Below are 23606 nucleotides of genomic sequence, written 5' to 3'. Positions count from 1 at the left end.
ATTCATCATTCTTATATAATACCAAGTGCTTATTACATCACGTGCCCTCCTTAACGCCCACCCAGTTACCCCATCCCCCAAATCCTCTCCCTGCAAGCAACCCTCAGTTTGTTTCCTATGCTTAAGAGTCTCTTATGGTTTTTCTCCCTCCCTGATTTAGCCTTGTTTTATTTTTTTCCCCTCTCCGCCTAAGATCCTCCATCTTGTTTCTTAAATTCCACATATCATCAAGAATATATGATAATTGTCTTTCTCTGATTGACTTAGATCTGTTAGCATAACACCCTCCAGTTCTGTTCATGTCATTGTAATGACATGTAATGTAAATGGCAAGATTTCATTTTTTGATGGCTGAGTAGTATGCCATTGCGTATATATACCATATCTTCTTTATCCATTCATCTGTCAGTGGACATTTAGGCTCTTTCCATAGTTTGGCTATTGTGGACATTGCTGCTATAAACATTTGGGTGCATGTGCCCCTTTGGATCACTACATGTGTATCTTTGGGGTAAATGCCCAGTGGTGCAATTGCTGGGTCTGTTGGTAGTTCTATTTTCAACCTTTTGAGGAATCTCCATTCTGTTCTCCAGAGTGGCTGCACCAGCCTGCATTCCCACCAACAGTGTAGGAGGATTCCCCTTTCTCTGCATCCTCACTAACATCTGTTGTTTTCTGACTTGTTCATTTTAGCCATTCTAACTGGTGTGAAGTGGTATCTCATTGTGGTTTCGATTTGTATTTCCCTGATGCTGAGTGATGTGGAGCACTTTTTCATGTGTCTACTGGCCATTTGGATGTCTTCTTTGGCGAAGTGTCTGTTCATGTCCTCTGCCCATTTTTTGATTGGATTATTTGTTCCTTGGTTATTGAGTTTGGTAAGTTCTTTATAGATTTTGGATACTAGCCCTTTATCTGATATATCACTTGCAATTCTGTCAGTTGTTTTTTGGTTTTATTGACTGTTTCCTTTGCTGTGCAAATGTTTTTTATCTCAATGAAGTCCTAGTAGTTCATTTTTGCCTTTGTTTCCCTTGCCTTTTGAGATGAGTCTAGCAGGAAGTTACTGTGGGCTCTAAAGTCGCAGAGGTTGCTGCCTGTGTTCTCCTCTAGGATTTTGATGCATTCCTGTCTCACATTCAGGTCTTTCATCCATTTTGAAACTTTTTTTGTTTGTGGTATAAGGAATCAGTCCAGTTTCATTCTTCTGCATGTGGCTGTCCCAATTTTCCCAACGCCATTTTTTGAAGAGACTTTTTTAAAAAAGGTTTTATTTATTTATTTGACAGACAGAGATCACAAGTAGGCAGAGAGGCAGGCAGAGATAGAGGGGGAAGCAGGCTCCCTGCTGAGCAGAGAGCCTGATGTGGGGCTCGATCCCAGGACCCTGGGATCATGACCTGAGCCGAAGGCAGAGGCTTTAACCCACTGAGCCACCCAGGTGCCCTGAAGAGACTTTTTTTCCATCGGACATTCTTTACTGCTTTGTTGGAGATTAGTTGACCATAGAGTTGAGGGTCCATTTCTGGGTTCTCTATCCTGTTCCATCAATCTATGTGTCTGTTTTTGTGCCAGTACCATACTGTCTTGATGATTATAACTTTGTAATAGAACATGAAGTACAGAATTGTGATGCCACCAGCTTTGGTTTTCTTTTTCAACATTTCTTTTGGGTATTTTAGGTCTTTTTTGGTTCCATACAAGTTTTAGGATTATTTGTTCCAGCTCTGTGAAAAAAGTGGATGGCATTTTGATAGGGATTTCACTGAATGTGTATATTGCTCTAAGTAGCATAGACATTTTAGCAATATTTGTTCTTCCAATCCATGAGCATGGAACATTTTTCCATTTCTTTGTGCCTTCCTCAATTTCTTTCATGAGTACTTTATAGTTTTCTGAGTAAAGATTCTTTGCCTCTTTGGTTAGGTTTATTCCTAGGTATCTTATGGTTTTGGGTAAAATTATAAATGGGATCAACTCCTTAATTTCTCTTTCTTCTGTCTCACTGTTAGTGTATAGCAACACAACTGATTTCTGTGCATTGATTTTATATCCTTCCATTTTGCTGAATTCCTATATGAGTTCTAGCAATTTTGGGGTAGAGTCTTTTGTGTTTTCCACATAAAGGTAAGCAGATTAAAGAAAAGAAAAACAGGGTCAGCCAATTATTTGTTATGAGAGTGGGAAGCAAGAGCTTCATGTACTTTTTAGAAGAACATGAATCAAGGAGGTTAAAAAATTTCCTACTAGTGCTCTACACTATCACCCGACTGTGACACAGTTCGTGGTTTATGGCAACCCAGAGCTGAAAGCCCACTCCTGGGCTCACTGACTGCAGCTGGCTTCCCTGTTCTGATGCCTGGGAGCTCTATAGCACTCAGGGACTCCTGGTTTTTCTGTGAACCCGGGGATGTTGAAACAACACTGTTCCACCAAGGAATCCATCCCAGCTTCACTGCCTGAATGCATTTCAGGCAGGCAAGTCCCTTACCAGAGCAGACATCTAAAAGTTCTGATTTTGCACTAAGCTGCTATATCACATTGCGGTAGCTGGCTTACAGAAGCTCCCTACCCCCCGCGGTTTATCTTCCTATATATCGCCTCAGATTCACTTTTCCACACCTCCTACCTTGCAGGAAGTGGTCGCTTTTCTATTTGTAGAGTTGCAGCTATTCTTTTCTTAGACCTTTGGTTGAGTTCACAGGTGTTCAGAATGATTTGATTGCTATCTTGCTGAATTCCTGGGACCAGATGAAACTAAGGTCTCCTATTCCTTTACAGTCTTTCGAGTAACTCTGTTTTTGGACTGTGAAATGTATCTCCAAGAGCAAGAGACCTTAATGATCATCTGACTGCCTTTCACTTTTGAAAATAAGACAAGCAACTAGAGCAGAAAAATGACTTGGTCACTGGATAAATTTGTGCTAAACATCACCCCTACCTTCAAACCTAATTCACAGAACTCTAAAAATTTTTGTTTCCCTTTTTCCTGGTTGAAAGAAAGCATTCCTTTAGTGATGGGTCCAGAGAAATGGATAGGAAAATATCTTATTATTTAGATACTTATGTAGCTTTTTAGAAGTATATTCAGCCATAGGAGCTTAAAGCCCTGAAATAAATTTAAAATAGTTTCTCAGCAAATTCTTAGTTTGCTGGGATTTGACCAAAAGCTTATTCAATGATATGCCTTTTCCCTTTAAATATCATAATAATATATTCATTGAATAATCTGTGCTGACAGTTGCAAAGATACCCACCAAAAAATATTCCTGCAACAAATAAACCTTCTTTTTTAAAACTTTTTTTAAAATTTTTATTTCAGTATACTTAACATACAGTGTTACATTAGTTTCAGGTATACAATATATTCAATAGTTCTATATATTACTCAAGTACTCATCATGATAAGTGTAGTTTTTAAACTCCATTCCCTATTTCCTGCATCCCCCCGCCTCCCTCCCTTTTAGTAATCTTCAGTTTGTTCTCTATAGTTAAGAGTCTTTTTCTTGGCATCTTACTTTCTTTTTCCTTGGTTCATTTGTTTTGTTTCTTAAATTCCACATATCAGTGAAATCATATGGTGTTTGTCTTTCTCTGACTGACTTATTTTGCTTAGCATAATATTCTCTAACTCTATCCACATTTTTGTCATTATAAATAACAAGATTTCATTCTTTTTTTGGCTGAATAGTATTTTATTGTCTATATATACCACCTCTTTTTTATCCATTCATCTGCTGATGGACACCTGAGCTGCTTCCATAATTTGGCTACTGTAAATAATGCTGCAATAAAGATGGGGGTTCATATATCCATTCAAATTAGTGTTTTTGTATCCTTTGGGTAGAAACCTAGTAGTGCAATAGCTGTATTTTAAGGTTGTTCTATTTTAATTTTTTTGAGGAACCTCCATACTGTATACCGTACTGGCTACACCAGTTTGCATTCCCACCAACAGTAAACAAGTATTCCTTTTTCTCCACATCCTCACCAACACCTGTTGTTTCTTGTGTTGTTGATTTTAGCCATTCTGACAGCTGTTGAGATGACAGCTCATAGTAGTTTTGATTTGTATTTCCCTGATGATGAGTGATGTTGAGCATCTTTTCATGTGTCTGTTGGCTATCTGTATCTTTTTTGGAGAAATGTTTGTTCATGTCTTCTGTCTATTTTTAAATTGGATTATTCATTTTGGGGGTGTTGAGTTTTACAAAATCTTTAGAGATTTTGGATACTAACCCTTTTTTGGATATGTCATTTGCAAATATCTCCCATTTAGTAAGTTGTCTTACAGTTTTGTTGACTGTTTCCTTTCCATGCAGGAACTTTTATTTTGATGTAGTCCCAATAGTTTATTTTTGTTTTTGTTTCCCTTGCCTCAGGAATAGAGAAAAATATTGCTATAGCCATATGAGAGACGTTACTGCTCATCCTCTCTTCCAAGATTTTTATGGTTTCAGGTCTCACATTTAGGTCTTTAATCAATTTTGAGTTTATTTTTGTGTATAGTGTAAGAAAGTGGTCCAGTTTCATTCTTTTGCATGTAGCCATTTAATTTTCCCAAAAACATTTGTTGAAAGGACTATCTTTCCCCATTGCATATTCCTACCTCTTTTGTCAAAGATTAATTGACCATATACTCTTGGATTTGTTTGTAGGCTTTCTATTCTGTTCCATTGATCTATGTGTCTATTTTTTGTGTCAGTACCATACTGTTTTGATTACTATAGCTTTGTAACATGACTTAAAATCTGTAATGGTAATACCTCCAGCTTTTTCTTTTTCAAGATTGTTTTGGCTATTTGGGGTCTTTTGTGGGTTCGAACAAATTTTAAGATTATTTGTTGTAGTTCAGTGAAAAATTTTGTTGGCATTTTGATAGGGATTGCTTTAAATCTGTAGATTGCTTTGGGCATTATGGACATTTTAACAATATTTGTGCTTCCAATCCATGAGCATGGAATACCTTTCCACTTGTGTCATCTTCAATAAACTTTCAAAATGAGCTATGAACAAGTAGCAATACTGAACAATACTGTTGGGTTTATTTTACATTAATAAATATTTCCCTCTAGTTTTACTCACATCAAGTATAATACAAGAACTAGTGTAGATATTCTAGAAGGACAAATAATCAGTTTCTCTCCTGAGGTAGATTAAAAAGACTTGAAATCTTCTTTGGGCCATTTTCTAAGGTAGTAAAAGAGACTTATAAGCAGTCGTTACAGATTGAATAGGTTTGTAAAGTCCTCAAGTGTAGGTCCCTTTCTCAGAAACAATAGTGAAGGTTAAGGAATCATGAAGAGCTGTTAGGGTCATCAGTGCCTTCTAAGCAGGTCGAGGGTAGGTCAATACTTCTAAGTTGCATTTCATGTATTTATACAAAGATAGAATGTGGTGAGTTTTCATTTTAGTTTCATTTCATTTTAGATCCAGAATACTGATGTGAACACCACTAGTTTTTACCATATCTGTTTCTTTTTCCTGTTTATCTAATTTGGGCCTGGTAGTTATCTACCTTGATAATGAGGACAACTTTTGTTCTGACATCAGAGGGATCCCACACAGCTCTGATGGTGCCACTCTACTTATGTTTTTATTAAGCAGCTTCTATTTTCCAGGCATTATCTAGGCACGGGCACAGAGGGTTTTGATTGTTTTTATGCAATCTTCTTGGGAGGACAGACATTGCACAAGACATTATACACTTGATATACTACTGCCAGGGGTAGTGTTAGCCACACTGGCGGGGGAAAAGAGAGGGCAACTTTCAAGAAGAGGAAATTACATATGTAAAGACCATGACAATAGGAGAGCTGGACTGGGGTGTGGTAATCAAAGGCAAAAAAAGCAAGAAATAAATATGAAGATGAGCATGGTCCAAACTGCCCAGGGCCTTACAAGCCACTTTAAGAATGAATTATAATTTTACTCATCTGTGATAGGGAAGCCATTGAAGGATTCCAACCAGGGGAGCAATGTGCGTAGATCGACATTTTTAAGAAGTCACCCCCCCCTTTTTTTTAAAGATTTTATTTATTTATTTGAGAGAGAGAGAGATATCACAAGTAGGCAGAGAGAGAGAGGGAAGTAGGCTCCCTGCTGAGCAGAGAGCCCGATGCGGGGCTTGATCTCAAGACCCTGAGACCATGACCCGAGCTGAAGGCAGAGACTTACCCCACTGAGCCACCCAGGTGCCCCAAGAAGTAACCTTTGTTTTTATGTGGAGAATAAATTGGAGAGGGGGCAAAAGTAGAAGTGGAGGGCCAGTTAGGCTGTTATATTCATCCAGGTGAAAGATAGCATTGACTTGTGCTAAAGTTGATTCAGTAGGATTAGAGAAATATGAAGATTCAAGAAATGTTTAGGAATTTGATTCTAGATTGGATATAGTTGGTGAGGGAGAGGTAAAAGTCAAGGATGGACACTAAGTATTGGGTTTAAAGAACTGGGTGGATGATAGTGGAATTAACCTGATATAGAAACAATTGGGACAGATAAATGTTTGATTTTTGCATGGTCCGTTTGTCTGTGATATTTCCACAGGGAGATGTCCTCAGGCAGTTGCAGGGTATGAATTCATGCATATGAGCTCAGGGAAGAGGTCTAGAGTGTAGATTTAGGTCGTATAGGCTCTCACAGTGATATAGAAATAGATGACATCATCTAGAGAAAACTGTGAAGAGTGAGGTGAGAAGAAGTTTAGAAGACAGCCACAGTTGATGCCAGAATTCTCCAGTGGTTCCAGCAGCATACAGCATGCAAGCCTAAATATTCATTTTGGCATTCAAACATACCCATCTTCTTGTCCTCATCTACTGTTTTTTCAGTTTCAAAGTCTATTACTATTTTTCAGCTTACCTGGTATTCTAAACACACCTAACTCTGTGCTATTCTTCATGTTTTTTTTTCAACCTGAATTTCCTTTCTTTTTCTGTGTATTGAAATCTTCTTTGTCTTTCTAGACTCCAAACAAGTGTCATTTCCTCCTTGAAATCTTTCCTGACTCCAGAGTAGATCTCCACTAAATATGGAATGGATAATTGAATGAAGAGTGTATAGTAAATGCATTAGATTTAATTCAATGAAGAAGGAAGCTAACATTTATTCAACACCTAATATGTGTTATGAATTGTCTTGAGCCCTTTAACTACAGTCTTGTTTGATCCTCACACCACCTTATATTCTAGCAAGTATTATCATTGCTCCCATTTTACCCAGAAAGGAAAATGACTATGGATGTTTTCACAATATCACACTGTCTTTTAAGAAGTTGAGTTAGTCTCATTTGCATAAGTATCAAAACACATCTGAGTCAAAAAATAATTCTGAACTCACTGGGTTACTAAAAAATTAATGCCCCTTACTTTTCTCCTCCCTCAGGCAGGATTTTATCCTATTACATTTTAATGATAGTAATTACTTTGTTCTCACTGATGCTTTCTCCATCCTGCTTACAGGTTCAACTTTACTCTCAGATTAAATCTCCTAATTTAGTAAATGCTCTGTTGTTTTTCATGCCCAATGACCAATCCAACTCGATTTAGTAAACATTTATGAAGCACCTACTAAACACAAGGTACTCTGCTAGATGATAGGAAGAGTAAACAAAGATGGGTAATAAAAGGGTTCTGAAATCTACAAGAAAGTTAATTCCAAAAAATAAATATATGCAAGGAAAAATAGTCATTTATTTATTCAGAAAATATTACTTGGCACCTTGTGTGTGCCAGATGTTGTGGTAGCTTCTAGAGCTACAAAAATAAATACAACACATTCCTTGCCTTGAACAAGGCTTATCTGCAAGGAAAAGTGAGATGAGAACACAAAGTAACAACATCCAGAGTAACATCCTTGACTCACTAAACTTCTGAAGTTGGATGTAAGTAAAGATCTAGATAGAATAATGAAGATGATTTTGTTTTGTGTTATTGATTTTTTTTCCCCCAGCTATACAGGAGAATGTAGGGAATATGTTGGAATGAGCTGGAGGAATTATGTAGGAATAAGGACATAGAAAATATAAGTTCCGTAAAGAGAGATTGTCATCTATGACAATGTTTTTCAAACTTTTAATATGAAAAAAATCACTTAGGGATTTTGCTAAAACGAAGATTCTGATGCCATATGTCTGGGGTGGGACTCAAGAATCTGTATTTCATTTTATTTTATTTTAAATTCATTTATCTGAGAGAGAAAGAGAGAGACAGAGAGAGAAAATGAGCAAGAGAATGGCAGAGGGAGAAGCAGGGGAAGCAGACTCCCCGCTGACAGGGAGCCCAACACAGGGCTTGATCCCAGGACCCTGGGGATCATGATCTGAGCAGAAGGCAGATACTCAACTAACTGAGCCCCCCAGGTGCCCCTCAGGAATCTGTATTTAACAAGCTCCCTGGTCTGGGGTTATACTTGGTGTAACAAAGACCTAGTATATGCGACTTTTGTGGTTGGCTTAGTCTTTAAGAACTATTACTGATTCTTTGAATTAAAAAATTAAGGACTATTTTATTTATTTATTTATTTTACATATAAAAAATTAAGGACTATTTTAGACAAAATTTCCTTACATGATAAATCATAAATCATACTAATATTTCTTGTCCTTAGAAGTTTGTTCAATTCAAAGGGGAGGGAAAACTTCATGGAGTAGATTCAAAACCATACACACAAAAAGAGGGCTAATGTCGTGAATGAACATTATCTATGAAATAATAACAGAAATGTTATTATAAATTAAAAGGACTCTTCATAACTGATCTTCATTTTCCATAGTTTCTAACATTTTTTGTCCATGCATACTAAGTACTATTTACATAGTTTTAATTATAACACAGGATAAAATGTTATCTTCCTTTCAAGTATACTTTGAGTGAACCCATATCATGTAGATCAAATTTATGAATTTGTCAAAGGCTTTGGTTTTGTGAAAAGATCTAACCAAATCCATAAAGAGTCCAATTGAATTGAATTTGGTAGACAAGGTATGTTCAACTTGTTAGCTATTCTAGCAAGTACAATCTCCCAAAAGAAACAGCAGCTTGCCTGGTATTTACCAGATGTTTATTTCTACCTGTCAAGTCTATGTTTGAAACTCACATCAGTCAGAGAGGGAAGTGGTAGATGATCCACATATTTTACTCTTTTATTGTTTTTCTTAATCTGTCATTTACTAAACTATAGAAGATAAGCAATCTTCCTAATTTAAGTCTTAGTTCAAAAACCATGCTCTTGGGGGAGGGCTTGGGGTGAACTATATGTGTGAAAGACTCATTACTGCAGTGACTGCAGTGCAGTCAGTACAAGGAGTTGGAGAGATTAGGGTAAAAATGAGTATTTTGTAGTATTAATTTTTCAAAGACTGAAAAGTTGGCATTTGAAACTCTAAAGACACAGTCTGGTATCAATGTTCAGAGTATGAGTTCTGGAGTCTGCTTTAAATTGTTATGTGAATTTGCACAAATTAATTCTGTCTACCTCAATTCCTGTATCAGCAAAATGGAGATAGTAATGTTACATACTTCATTTTGTCCTTATGAGTTTTAGGTGAAATAATTCATGTAAAAGAGTTTAAAATAATATTTGGTTCTTAGTAAATAATAAATATTTTATTATTACTACTATATGTAATGTAATTTTAACTACTGTGTCTTTCTTGAAAGTCTCTACTCAATTAGCTTCTTTTTTTTTTTTTTTAAGATTTTTTATTTATTTGTCAGAGAGAGAGAACGCGGAGCACAGGCAGACAGAGTGGCAGGCAGAGGCTGAGGGAGAAGCAGGCTCCCCGCTGAGCAAGGAGCCCGATATGGGACTCGATCCCAGGACGCTGGGATCATGACCTGAGCCGAAGGCAGCTGCTTAACCAACTGAGCCACCCAGGCGTCCCTCAATTAGCTTCTTTAACAACAAAGCTTCCTGTGCCTTTCTCAACCCTTGAGACCAGCTTTTCCCCGTTTTCCTTCAGGGAATTCCTCATAAATGTTAGTTTTTCCTAGGGTTCTGTCTTTGGCCCATCTTTCTTATCACTGTATGTACTACATACTATCACTTTAATTATCAGTTATACCATAATGAACCCCATATCTATAACTTTGAGCCCTGATTTCTCTTGCAAACTTTGTTTCATATGTCTCCAAATGCCTTCCTAAAATCTTTACTGGTGTATTTCAGCCAACATATTATTGACTGAAAATTTTCATCTTTGTCTGCATCTACATCTTTATCAGAACTGATTTGTGGATAATGGGCAACCCATTCTTTGACTTTGGGGTTGGCCACATGCTATGCCTTGTTTTTACCACTGACATATGGGTGGAAGGAATAGAATGAGAGTTCTGAGCTCAAGCCTTAAGAGAATTTGTCTGTATTTACCTGCTTTCTCCCACCTCTGTTATCCTCAGACACACACAAAAAATCCCATGGCTAACCTGCTGGTTCAAGGAGAATGAATGAAAAATGGAGTAGAGAATCCCCATCTAATCCAAGACCTATAATGAGAAGCAGACCCATCCATCACAGTATTTTAAAGCAAAGTTGTCCTGCTGAACCTGTTAACCTATAATACATGAGTGATAATAAGTAATTGTTTTTTTACTTATTCTACAAATAAGTTTTGGAGTTGTTCTGCATAAAGAGCTAGTCAATATCATGTTTTACAGGCAAATCAAATTTGGCTTGCCTGAAATTAAACTCTTTTTCTACCACTCACCATAAATCCGTTCTTTTGTCCTGTATTTCCTTTGATGGTTGGTGGCCTTACCAATCATTTTTGTCACTCATCCAGACATCAGAATATCATTCTTGTCTTTAACCTCTCCCTTACTCTCTACATCTCTTTTCTCCAAATTCTGTCAGTTTCATTTCCTAACTAGTTCTAAAACCTATTTTTCATCCCTGTACTCAATGTTGTTGCCTATGTTTAGGATCTAATCCTTTTTCACTTGGACTATTGCATTCGAGCCCCAGTGAGTCTTCCTACCCTTGTTCTCCCTGGTCTCTGATCCCCGCCCCTCCCCTCCACCAGTGGTAACCAGAGTGATATAAAATTAGCCATGTCATGTTGCTGTTTCAAATATTTCACCAGCCCTCACCATGCATAGGAGGAGTCCAAATTCCTTAGCATGACTCCAAACTTCATCACCTGGTTATCCTCTACCTATTCAAATTCATTTCACACTTCTTTCATTTTTACTTTGCATCTATCAATTTAAAACTATGTTAATCCCAAACATATCACGGGACTTCCCACCTATATGAACTTATAAATTATGTGGCCCCTGGAACATCTTCCCATCTTTTCTCAATATGATAAACTCACCTTCATTCTTTAAAATTCACCTTTAGGCATTACCCCTCTTTGAAGCCTTGCTGGTTGCCTCAATCATTTCTTCTGTTACTTGACAGTGTTTGTGTTACTAAACTTATCACTTTGAATAATGATTATGTTTGTCTGACTCTTCCATAAAATTCTGACTACCATGTCGGCATGGATGGTGCCCATGATTTCTGGTTCTTAGCACAAAGCTTGATGTATAATAGAATAAAGAGTCAATATGTACTCTCTCAGCCAAATTAATGTTGTGGGAATGGTGTAATTTTGTTTAGCAGTGTCCTGGTGGAGATGGGGAAGTCTCACAAACTCAATCAGGCAGCTCCCAATGATAGCCAGAGCTGGAAGGTTACCCTTCCTATTTTCAGAAGCTGTGTGGAGTCAGATGGTCATGTATCCTGAGCAGGCTTCTGGAAGGGGGCAGGGTATGGGGAATCCAGAGAGAAGCAGGAGGATGGGTAGTGATGGATGTGATCTCTTTCTGTTATTCCTCATGCTTTGAAAACCCAAATTGTACTCCTGAAACCATGAATGTAATTGGATTTTTGGGTGTTCACAACCAAAGGACTGATTTCTGTGTGCTCTACAAGAATGAAACTTACTAATGTGTTACTCCCAAATGAAGGGGTTGAGACAGAAGAAACCCTGCAGAAGTAAAGTTGGAAGTTATAGGAATTTGGGGGAGTGAGTTTTTGATGAGCATGCTGTGAAAGAGGTGCCAGGTCTAGGAAACTGAAATTTCTGACGTGTAAAAATTCTCATCTTGATTACAACGTTTTCTCATAAAGTTTATGGAAAGTTAAGATATTTCAAAGTTCCTAGCACAGGGAATAGCATTTAGTATAGTAAGAGTAAGTTTTCTTCCTTCTGAGATTCTTCTTTAGGAAGAAAGAGAAAGAAAAATACTTTCCCTGTTTACCTACCTTAATATAAACCTAATTAACACAGTTAATGTTTTTTATGGCTTAATTTCAGTTAAGATGAAAATACCCTATTTATAGAGTTACATATTAAATATCCCAATAATAAAAACTGACAATTGACAATGAAATATCTAACCAGTTCTTGAAAGTAAAAATAAGGAATAATCCTATTGTTGAAATGCTTGTTGACATATGTGTACTCTTCCTCATTGCCTCCTGGCCCACATTTTATCCCTATGGCAACCAACTTTGTGCTGGTGTGACCTCCCCTCAGCCACACTATACACCTTCAACCTTCTGCCATGGGGTTTTCTGACCCTGTTGCCTGGGAATCCACCCAGTATTTCTGTAATGGGCAACCTGAAAGTGCAAGGGAGTTAGCAACCCATGGGCAACACCTGACCTACAGGGAATGGGAGCCAGGGAAAAGATGCTCCCTCTTTGTCCCTGAGATGTTCAGCTCTGAGTCATGGTCATGGCTTCTCAGAAGGTCCCAGTAGGACTGATCCAGCAGGTGCACACAGCAGTGACTGAGTCAGGTGGAACACTTACACTGTTTTCTCCCTTTTCTGTTTCACTCTCTGCTGTTCCTCCATTCCCATTTCCCAAATCATGTCCTGAAATGACTCCCTGTATATGGACCTGTATCAAGATATGCTTTACCTGAGAAATCCAAGACTAAGATAACAAGCTGTATTGGACACATATTAAGCAGTATCTTAGACTCTCTCAGAGTCATGTCTATGGGCCTTCAGCCACTAGACCATGGGAAGACAGTTGCCAACACCATCAGAACTTCTTCAGCTGGAATGACTCCATGGCACCCACCATGGTGTGAGCCTGGATGAATCTGATCCATGGACCCTGGTTCTTTTCTTTTTCACTGGACTCAGAATGGATTCCATGTCACAGGGCATGGGACCTGGCTTCCCCAACAAAGTCAAAAGGGAGGAAATAATGTAAACTGGAAGAACAGAAGAGTTGATTCTCTATGGGAAAACTCTATCCAAATGGGAAACAGGAAATGAGGATGGGGAGCCATCAGATCAATTCCTCTACCTCCTTCGTTTTCATGGGTGGTACAGAAACATAGTTTTCTATGCATCTTGTTTGGAGATGTTCATAGAGCTGAGAGACCAGCTGTGTCTCTTTGTGACTTGTGAAGCAATAGGTGGCATGGTAATACATCACCTTACATTTACTTCCCATCTTTCTCTGCCTCTCTTACTGTTTGGAGTTTACATCTCATGCTTAAAACTTGTCTCAAGCTTGTTTTCTAGGATACTTGGACTAAGACACAGGTCATTGAAGGCTTTTGCTAGGTTCCTGATAATACAAAATAACTGGGGGAAGTAGAACTCAATTTTGAAAGAGGATATACAACAGGACATAGGCTTTGAAAAGATCTCAGGATCACTTTTTCTATTTACAGCTCAGCAGAGAAGACATTAGTTCCTTTGATATGGGGTCCATAAAAACACAGTTAACAGCTATAACCACCTCAACTTTGGATGGAGAAGGAAGTTCAACCCATGCATTTCCATTCCCATGGTGCCTCATTCCTCCCTTAAACAAGGTAAGAAGGATATCGGCTTTGTCTGGTTTTTGTTTCAGCCTTTACATGTTATTACCAAGAGTGTGCAAAATGCTTTGAAAATGAAAAAAGTATTTTCTGATTATGAAGAAAAGCATGTGTAGTATCAAGAACTTGAAAAATCCAGAAATTTGTCAAGCAGTAAATGAAAATCGCCTATGGTTTTCCCACCCATAAATAACCATTTAAGTTTTGTGCATTTCTTCCTTAATTTCTAAAAATGTATGCATGCTTTTCTTTTTAAACATTTCCTTAGCAATTCAGGGTCTCTTCTGATTCTATACAAATTTTAGGGTTATTTGCTCCAGCTCTTTGAAAAATACCAGTGGAATTTTGATTGGAATGGCATTAAAAGTATTGATTGCGCTAGGCAGTATAGACATTTTAACAATGTTTATTCTTCCATCCAAGAACATGGAATGGTCTTCCATCTTTTTGTGTCTTCTTCAATTTCTTTCATGAGTGTTCTGTAGTTCCTCGAGTACAGATCCTTTACCTCTTTGGTTAGGTTTATTCCCAGGTATCTTACGGTTCTTGGTGCTATAGTAAATGGAATCAATTCTCTAATTTCCCTTTCTGTATTTTCATTGTTAGTGTATTAGAAAGCAACTGATTTCTGTACATTGACTTTGTATCCTGCCATGTTACTGAATTGCTGTATGAGTTCTAGTAGTTTGGAGGTGGAGTCTTTTGGGTTTTCCATATAAAGTATCATGTCTTCTGTGAGGAGAGAGAGTTTGACTTCTTCATTGCCAATTTGGATACCTTTTATTTCTCTTTGTTGTCTGATTGCTGTTGCTAGGACTTCTAATACTATGTTGAACAAGAGTGGTGAGAGTGGGCATCCTTGTCATGTTCCTGATCTCAACGGGAAGGCTGTGAGCTTTTTCCCATTGAGGATGATATTGGCTGTGGGTTTTTCATAGATAGATTTGATGAAGTTCAGGAATGTTCCCTCTATCCCTATACTTTGAAGCGTTTTAATCAGGAACAGATACTGGATTTTGTCAAATGCATTTTCTGCATCAATTGAGAGGACCGTGTGGCTTTTCTCTCTTCTCTTATTGATTTGTTCTATCACATTGATTGATTTGTGAATGTTGAACCATCCTTGTAACCCAGGGATGGATCCCACCTGGTCATGGTGGATAACTTTTTTAATATGCTGTTGAATCCTATTTGCTAGGATCTTGAGAATCTTAGCATCCATATTCATCAGTGATATTGGTCTGAAATTCTCCTTTTTGTGTGGTCTTTGCCTGGTTTGGGGATCAGTGTAATGCTGGCTTCAAAGAAAAACAAAACTGGGGGCATCACGTTACCTGATTTCAAGCTTTACTACAAAGCTGTGATCACCAAGACGGCATGGTACTGGCATAAAAACAGACACATAGACCAGTGGAACATAGTAGAGAGCCCAGATATGGACCCTCAACTCTATGGTCAAATAATCTTTGACAAAGCAGGAAAAAAGATACAGTGGAAAAAAGACAGTCTCTTCAATAGATGGTGCTGGGGAAATTGGACAGCTATATGTAGAAGAATGAAACTCGACCATTCTCTTACACCATACACAAAGATAAACTCAAAATGGATAAAAGACCTCAACGTGAGACAGGAATCCATCAGAATCCTAGAGGAGAACATAGGCAGTAACCTCTTCGATATCAGCCACAGCAACTTCTTTCAAGATATGTCTCCAAAGGCAAAGGAAACAAAAGTGAAAATGAACTTTTGGGGCTTCATCAAGATCAAAATCTTCTGCATAGCAAAGGGAACAGTCAACAAAACAAAGAGGCAACCTATGGCATGGGAGAAGATATTTGCAAATGACAGTACAGACAATGATTTCCAGTATCTATAAAGAACTTCTCAAACTCAACACACACAGAACAGATAATCATGTCAAAAAATGGGCAGAAGACATGAACAGACACTTCTCCAAAGAAGACATACAAATGGCTATCAGACACATGAAAAAATGTTTATCATCACTAGCCATCAGGGAGATTCAAATTAAAACCACATCGAGATATCACCTTACACCAGTTAGAATGGCCAAAATTAGCAAGACAGGAAACAACGTGTGTTGGAGAGGATGTGGAGAAAGGGAACCCTCTTACACTGTTGGTGGGAATGCAAGTTGGTGCAGGCACTTTGGAGAACAATGTGGAGATTCCTCAAGAAATTAAAAATAGAGCTTCCCTATGGCCCTGCAATTGCACTACTGGGTATTTACCCCAAAGATACAGATGTAGTGAAAAGAAGGGCCATCTGTACCCCAATGTTTATAGCAGCAATGGCCACAGTTGCCAAACTTTGGAAAGAACCAAGACGCCCTTCAACAGACAAATGGATAAAGAAGATGTGGTCCATATACACTATGGAGTATGATGCCTCCATCAGAAAGGATGAATACCCAACTTTTGTAGCAACATGGATGGGACTGGAAGAGATTATGCTGAGTGAAATAAGTCAAGCAGAGAGAGTCAATTATCATATGGTTTCACTTATTTGTGGAGCATAACAAATAACATGGAGGACATGGGGAGATGGAGAGGAGAAGGGAGTTGAGGGAAATTGGAAGGGGAGGTGAACCATGAGAGACTATGGACTCTGAAAAACAATCTGAGGGTTTTGAAGGGGCAGGGGTGGGAGGTTGGGGGAGCCAGGTGGTGGGTATTATGGAGGGCATGTATTGCATGGAGCACTGGGTGTGGTGCATAAACAATGAATTCTGTTATGCTGAAAAGAAATTTAAAAAAAACCTAATAAAATCTGAAGTAAGAAAAAAAAATGTATGCATGCTTATATGTATGCACACACAGGCTTACATATGTAATTTTCCTTCTGGAAATTTCTTCATTCATTGAAACTCTCCTTGGCGCTCAAGGTAAGCTTACTTGGAACCTGTTTTATAAAGGTTTTTCTGATTTTCCATATCATATATTCTTCTCAGACATACAATGTTTGGTTTGTATTATATCTATTTTTGTTCATAGATCTATATTTTCCCAAACTAGATTATAAGTTTTTAGACTAGAGGACAGAGGCCATATATGATTCCTATTTGAAATCTCACAATACCTGACAAGTATTGAATTAATATTTGATAAATGAACAGGTATACAATTCATCTTATAGTTTTCCAACACCTTTGTCACAGAATTATTTCTTACATATGATTATCATTTTATACCATGCTTTTCTCATTTATGAATTCTTCGTATGAGTGACCCATTTCACCAATGAGATTTTGAAATTTCCAAAGGCAAGGACCTTTGCTTATGTTTCTTTTGTCATATTTATCACATTGTTGAATACAGAGCAGATATCCAGCAAAACTTTTTTGAGTTTACCACTAGCTATCAAATGCTGCATATTTATACCCCAAACACACTGAAAGCAAATCAACTCTAGGTTTAGAAAATGAATGGAATGTTTATCTATGATGTTCCATGGCAATTAAAAGAGAGTTTGTCCAGATGTCCATGGACAGATAAATGGATAAAGATGTGGTATATATACACAATGAAATATTACTTTGCCATAAAAAATGAAATCTTTTAATTTGCAATGACATGGGTGGAACTAGAGAGTATTAGGCTAAATGAAATAAGTCAATTAGAGAAAGACAATTATCATATGATTTCATTCATATGTGGAATTTAAGAAACAGCAGATGAACATGGGGGAGTGAAGAAAAAACAAAATAAGATGAAATCAGAGAGGGAGAAAAATGGTAAGAGACTCTTAACTATAGGAAACAAACTGAAGGTTGCTGGAGGGGAGGTGGGTGGGGGGTGGGGTAACTGGGTGATGGGATTAAAGAGGGCATTTGATGTAATGAGCACTGGGTGTTATATGCAACTGATGAATCACTAAACTCTATCTCTGAAACTAACAATATAATATATGTTAATTAATTGATTTTAAATTTTTTTTTTTGAAAAGAGGGCTTGTCTATGCATATCTGGTTATAGCTTATTTTTGGTGATCACTCACTCTGGGAAAAAGAACCAAATGTGTCTTTATAGACATTCAGTAGCTCCAGAGAAGTCAGCTTTTTTTTTTTTTTAAATTAATTTTATTTCTTCAGTGTTCCAAAATTCATTGTCTATATACCACACCCAGTGCTCCATGCAATACGTGCCCTCCTTAATACCCACTGCCAGGCTCACCCATCCCTCCACCTCCTCCCCTCTAAAACCCTCAGTTTGTTTCTCAGAGTCCACAGTCTCTCATGGTTCATCTCTCCCTTCAATTTCCCCCAACTCAATTTTCCTTTCCTTCTCCTAATGTCCTCCATGTTATTTCTTATGTTCCACAAGTAAGTGAAACCATACAATAATTGACTTTCTCTCCCTTATTTCACTCAGCATAAACTCCTCCAGTCCCGTCCATGTTGATACAAAATTTGGGTATTCATCCTTTCTGATGGCTGAGTAATTGTCCATTGTATATATGGACTACATCTTCTTTATCCATTTGTCTGTTGAAGGGCATCTTGGCTCTTTCCATAGTTTGGCAATTATGGACATTGCTGCTATGAACATTGGGGTACAGATGGCCCTTCTTTTCACTACATCTGTATCTCTGGGATAAATACCCAATAATGCAATTGCAGGGTCATAGGGTAGCTCTATTTTTAATTTCTTGAGGAATCTCCACACTGTTTTCCAAAGTGGCTATACCAACTTGCATTCCCACCAACAGTGTAAGAGGGTTCCCTTTCTCCACATCCTCTCCAATATTTGTTGTTTCCTGTCTTGTTAATCTTTGCCATTCTAACTGGTGTAAGGTAATATCTCAATGTGGTTTTGATTTGAATTTCCCTGATGGCTAATGATGATGAACACTTTTTTCATGTGTCTGTTAGTCATTTGTATGTCTTCTTTGGAGAAGTGTCTGTTCATGTCTTCTGCCCATTTTTTGACATGATTATCTGTTTTGTGTGTATTGAGTTTGAGTTCTTTATAGATCTTGAATATCAGCCCTTTGTCTGTAGTGTCATTTGTGAATATCTTCTCCCATTCCGTGGGTTGCCTTGTTGTTTCTTTGAGAAGTCAGCTTTTGAGAAAATGTAGTTTTCACTGTTTAAAATTACAACCATATAATATAGGAACATTGCTGCTTTCATGAGATTGAAATGCATTTATGTAAGAGAAAATACTTAACAAATTCAAAATTTGAAGACCACAATTATCAATTACACTGACTTTATCCATAATGAGATAAAGCATGGGGAAATAAATTTCGGAATGAGTGCCACCTTTCTCCTCCTGAGTAGCATGAACATTTTTCAGGACATCTCCAGGAGAGTTTTGAGTCAATCAGGATCCAGTTGCAGCTTGTCCATTGACCTCATGTGTAACCTTAGATAAGTCTTAGATAAATCTCTTTAAGCCTCAGTTTTCTTCCCTATGATGGGGATAACAATGCTTTCTATTTTATATGATTATTGGAAGATAAAGACTAAGATAAAGGTAGCTCATGGAAAAGATCTAGCAAGGTGCCAGCCTGCCACTATTCTTTAATAAATATTAGCATTTTAAAATAAATAAAAAAATAAATAAAATCATTTATTACCTTTGCTATTTTTTCTCAAGCTGTTAAAAAAATAAATTGGTATTCATTAGTATTAAATTGTTTTTTCTTATTAAAGTCAGTATGCATTTCTTTTTCCTCTTTTCCCCTGTTTCAGTCCTATTTATACTTTTGCAGTAGGAGAGTAATGACAACCACTCTCACCAGAGTTCTTAAGGTTGAAGAGGCTGCTGTCCCCTCTCCAACACAAATCCTCCTTAAGTGGGACAAATATTAATTACTGACATTAGAAATAGAAGGCCTTTGAAGTAGACAGAAGTGCATGTGAGGTCTGTCAGCAACACACAGTTCTTTCTTTTGAGGAAATGTGTGTAAGTGACAAGCATCATAAAATCATTAACTGTTCTGATGTGGGCCAGGCTCACAGCTTCTGAGCATAAGACTATTTGTCTTAAAACCAGCAAAACATTAAAAAAAAACAAACAAGCCTGGCAAAGCAGCTTGATTAAATGGTACTACATAAAGACTTGTGAAAGTTAGATTTCATTAATAATTATTATAAATAATAATAAGAGCGATGCAACTCACCCTTGATCATTTTCCCTGAGGGGGAAAAAAGAGAAATTGAGAACAAATTATACAAAAACAAAGTAACTTTTGGGTCTGCAAGCACTTCCATTTAGTTAATAACAGCAAATTAGACAAGCTAATAAATGCAGTATTATAAAGACAAGAGAATGCATATTGACTTTGATAAGAGAAAATGCTCAATTTAATACTAATGAATGCTGACTTCTTTCTTTTTTTGACAGTCTGAGAAACTCTTGTCTCTGTGCTGCAGTGAAGCTCATTGATTCTGTCTTCAAAGACTTTGAAAAAAGTTGTAAAAGTCTTTTTTGCCTTGTGGAGAAGACAATGCAGAGGACTATTAGGAAATTTTTTACCTCCTTGATTCATGTTCTTTTAAAAAGAGGTATATGATAGCTCTCACTTCCCACTCCCTTAACAAATAATTGGCTGACCCTATTTTTCTTTTCTTTAATCTGCTTACCTCTGCAGAGCATTCCAGAATTTGTTTGATTGGAAAGATCTTTTCACTCAAGGGATTTAATTAAAGAGAGAACAATGCTCACAGTCAGCAATGCAGGAGCAGGTGATTCATAATATAGCCTCAATATGAATAAGAGTGCCCAGAAACCCTCATTGTAGGACTTGGGGGTTCTTCTTACCATTGCCTGAGAGAGATGTAGATGAGTCAAGCTGATGCTCAACTATTAGGTTTATACCTGAAGCCCGATGTGTGGTCTCATCACTTGATGTGTTTCCCAGGAAACAAGTCATGTGCCTGGAGAGGTAAAAACACCACTTCTCTGAATGAAGAGATACTTTTAATCATTTGTCTTATGGCAATTTCCATCTTCATTCTTTCACAGTGTCTCTCCAGCAGTGATGGTGTCATGGCTCATGATGGAAGATAGAGTTCTTTTCTCATTTCTATTCCCTCCCTTTACCCTCTAGGTACCCTTGAGTATTTGCCAAACTGACTATTATTTCTCTAAAGGTGTGCTGCTCAAACTTTGGCATCCAGCAGACTCCTCTAGTGAGCTTTTTCAAAACACACATGGGGAGATCCTTCTCACCCTTACTGAGTCAGGAGTTGGGAGTATGCATGTGGTTTGGCTGGGGGGGGTAAAAAGTTCTTTAGGTTATTCCTATCTATACCAAAGATGAAAAACCTCTCTTGTAAACCCTGGCTTATACCAATGCACAAGCTCAGGAGTTTCAGCTGTGGCTGCATATTAAAATCACCTGGAGTCATGAAAACACTACTATTGTGTTCTACCTCCAGACATTCTGATTTAATTGGGAACTGGGCTTTGAGAGTTTAAAAAACTCCCCCAGGTGATTCCAGTATTCAGCCAAAGTTGTAGACTTCTCTAGTTACATACCCAGCCTAGGCAAGAGAAACATTATGAGCATTCAAAGTGCCATATTTTATCTGAATACCTACTAGCGCTAATTTTTTCTTCCTTTTCATTAATAGTTCCCTTGATAGGACTGCGATACTGGGAGTGCTACATGTAACACTGCTATACATAAAGGATAACCTGTATTTATTTGTTATTCATTCAATTATTCACACATTCATTGAGTATATATTCTATTCTATGTCATACTCTGTTCTAGGGCTTGCGACAGTGGACAAGAAATACACAGTTCACTGTCTTTGTAGTGATCAACAGATGGAAACAGCTGGACCCAGGACTCCTGGGTGGCTCAGTTGGTTAAGCGTCTGGGATCAAGGCCCACATCAGGCTCCTTGCTCATCTAGGATCCTGCTTCTCCCTCTCCCCCTGCCAGCCCTCTCCCTGCTTGTGCTCTCTCTCTTTCTCTCTCTCTCTCTCTCTGTCAAATAAATAAATAAAATCTTTTTTTTAAAGATTTTATTTCTTTATTTGACAGACAGAGATCACAAGTAGGCAGAGCGGCAGGCAGAGAGAGAGGGAGGAGGAAGCAGCCTCCCTGCCGAGCAGAGAGCCCAATGCGGGGCTCGATCCCAGGACCCTAGGATCATGACCTGAGCCGAAGGCAGAGGCTTTAACCCACTGAGCCACCCAGGTGCCCCTAAATAAAATCTTTAAAAAAAAAAGAAAAAGAAAGAAAGAAACAGCTGGACTCAATATTTCAAGTTTTCCTCATCAGTTGGCTGCTGGGTTTGTTTATGCCCTCTTCTTATGACCTTCTTTTTCATATCCCAGATGCTCTTTTTTTTTTTTTTTTTTACCAAAACTGTTTCCCTGAAAGAATCACATTTTCCCACACTTCTGGGTCTTGTCCCTGTTGTGAGCTCTCTGCTTGAATGTTCCTTCCTCTTCCTCTCTAGCTAGCTAGTTTCTATCCATGTTGGCTATCATATTTCTCAGAAGTCTTCTTGGACTGGGGTAGGTGTCTCACCTTCATTCCCCGCAGTCCCATACATTGAGTAGGATTGGTCAAATAGGAAATCTATTATACAAAGGGAGGAAAATATATTGCATTTGATGTAAAAATTGAGTATGTTAAGTGACTTCTTGTGGACATTTGTAAAAACAAAGATGATGAGGGTAAGATTATTGTGTGCTTGCAGTTTTGTGGCCATGCACACCAGATGAGTTAAGGGCAGCATTGGAGTTCAACCTAAGGGAGCAGAGTCTAATAAGGACCAAAATGTATGGGCTTCTCTCTCAGTTGCTCTGGCTCCTCCTTATTTTAGGCTACATAGTACAAGTACATACATAGCTCAAATAAGAGGCTTAAAAAGCATTGATCTAACTGACCTTACCTAATGAAAGGAAGTTTTCGAAGATTCTGTGAGGTGCACAAAGCATGTGTCCAAGAGATATCTTCTTGGGTGTTAAGTAAATGGTTGAATGAAGCATGTGGACTGGGAAATTTTAGGAATATTACAAATCTGTTGTCTTTTCCCCCAAAGCTGTCATAACCAGAGTAAGTAAATTGGATGTCTGTGAATTCGCTTTGTCCCTTGTTCCAACTGGTGCCATGTTAGATAGAAGAAAGCCCAAGGATGGGGAAAGAATAGAGTCCACTGCTTTGATTACATTCTTTACCCCTGCTGATGCTGAGGGTTGAGCTTCTCCCAAGGGGATAGCTATTTGCTTTTCAAAAGTGCTTTTCATCCTCTATTCCAATTGCTGATTTATTTCTTCTGCCTTCTATGTTAGATGTAAAGTCCTGGAGAGCTAGGAACATGACCTTATCTTAATCTTGCTTACAGCTACAAGAACTGGCATATAGTTGGTACTCAGAAATATACATTGGTTGATATGTTCCTATTTTTACAGTGTTCATTAAAAGTTTTGCCATTTTGAAATCTTGAGCAAAGTAAGGAGAGCGCTAGGAGAATTCAAAAACCTAAGCTTAGTTTCTTTATCACTACTTCATAAAACTTTATTTTTAACCTCTAGAGACCACCTTCTAGAGGTCTTTATGATTTATGCCTTGCTATTACTCAGGGACTTTCTGATTTTTTTAGGAAGACTATTCTTAGACTGCTGTTCATTGCCTTGAGGGAGGTCCCTCAGGATTTTCAAAAGACGAGTGTAGGTGAATTTCTACCCTGGAGAGGAAGTGGATGGTGGTGTAATAGGCAAGCTGACATTTCTGTCTTTGAACATATTCATTTGGCTATGTGAGGGGGAAAGGGAGTCCTAACAGT

Source organism: Martes martes (assembly GCF_963455335.1).
Source record: "Martes martes genome assembly, chromosome: 1".
Lineage (NCBI taxonomy): Eukaryota > Metazoa > Chordata > Mammalia > Carnivora > Mustelidae > Martes > Martes martes.
This window is presented reverse-complemented; position numbering follows the sequence as displayed.